Source organism: Fulmarus glacialis, unplaced genomic scaffold (genome assembly GCF_000690835.1).
Source record: "Fulmarus glacialis isolate BGI_N327 unplaced genomic scaffold, ASM69083v1 scaffold3464, whole genome shotgun sequence".
NCBI lineage: Eukaryota > Metazoa > Chordata > Aves > Procellariiformes > Procellariidae > Fulmarus > Fulmarus glacialis.
In genome coordinates this window covers 65,303-66,869 of record NW_009209771.1, presented here as the reverse complement: position 1 = coordinate 66,869, position 1,567 = coordinate 65,303, and the positions used below count along the sequence as shown (strand labels likewise).

At 44.6% G+C, this 1,567-nt stretch overlaps 1 protein-coding gene across 1 annotated transcript in view; it reads left to right on the top strand.

The window, feature by feature from the left end:
- The window catches only part of LOC104076161 (protocadherin-15-like), a 127,414-nt gene that overhangs the window by 75,784 nt on the left and 50,063 nt on the right, over positions 1-1,567 (top strand). The window lies entirely within an intron of this gene.

The window sequence follows — 1,567 nt, the reverse complement described above, 5'->3', positions numbered from 1 at the left end:
ATGTACTACATCCAAAACACAGCACTATACCAGTTAATAGGAAGAAAATCAACTCCATCCCAGCCGAAACCAGGACACATGCCTTCACATTTATTTGTTCCTTCAGCAATTTACTTGTCAAAAGGAAAGCCAAAAATGAGCCTAGTCCTGAAAATCCACCTGTCAAGCTCCTGTCTGTTGGCTCCATGGTGTTTTGGGGTTGTCGTTACCCACACCAGTTGGACAGCAGGAGTGCTCTGGAAAAGCTCACCGATATCTTTACCTTTTGACTGACGGAACGGGGTAAATTTCAGAAAGCTTTTAACCTTCCCCATCTTTCCTAAAAATGCTAGAAAAGGGATTTGAGATCACCCCAGAGGTAGTAATCTTGATTTTAAAAGCCTTAAAAAAAGCTCTAGAACTAGAGAACAAAAGCACTTTAACACATTGTATATTTATGCTTTTCGTAGCCAAGCTAGATAAAGCTTTGTCAATTTAGAGGAAAACAAAACATTTACAAAAGATACATTTTAAACAGTTCTGGCTCTGTGATGAGTGGCAGCCAGCGTCAGGGAGCTCATCTTTCGGGCAGCTCTGCAGCACATTGGTGTGCTATTGGTGAAACACGTTTGCTACCTCTAGCTAAACCAGCCCAGATATTATCGCTTAAGCGCTGTATCGTTATGTCTATTCCATCTGGTCTGATAGCAGTCGGAGCAGCATGGAAGGCACATACAGTTCTGAGTACCTGGATCATTTACCCGGCACGGGTATCTCTTGATTGTGCACAATGCAATCACTGTGCTGCATAGACTCAGTTGTTGTATCTCCTCACTGGTATTCCCTGAAAATTATCAGAAAATAAAGACAAAAGAGGAGTTAGTAAAAGTTTCCACCTTATAGATCTTGTTCACTGGTGGTGGGGAAACAATTAATGATGAATAATGGCCATCTACTAAAGGCTTAATGACCTTGCACACATAATGCTTTTTTAGATGGCAGTGGTGTATCATGGTAAACAACTCTTCACACTGCCGTAAACCCTGACTAGATTGTGATCATTGTTTTTGTTTTGAAGTCATGGTGAAGTATGGATTTTACCCAGAGACCTGCACCTTTTTGAAGCTACGGGTGTTTTTTCTCCAACATTAGCTGAAACCACAGGCTTAAGAAGTCGTGCCAGTATTTTGATAAAAGCCTGCTAATAGCCGCTGAAGTGTCCCAGATGCTGAGGCAGTGCCCAAGTCTAATGAGTGGGCAAATGTACAGGCAGTAATTAGCTACCATCTCGCTGACCCCTTCCTAGACGGAGCACATGAAAGCATTATAAGGGTCCTCAAAAACACTCCCATCTGAATATGGGTACTGCCTTTTGAACGGGAGCGCGATTTGTGCAAAGGACTAGGTCTGGAGAAGCCAGCGCAGGGCTACGCAGGGTTGCCAGGCACAAGGGAGGTGAAATAGCATAGCTCCCGGGGCTGCCTGATTGATGGCAGGACGGCGTCCTAATTCTGCAGCGGGAGAATGCCAGGGCAGCTTTGGGTCCTGCACTGGGTCTGTACGTCAGGTCTGTTGTGCGGCCTTGCAG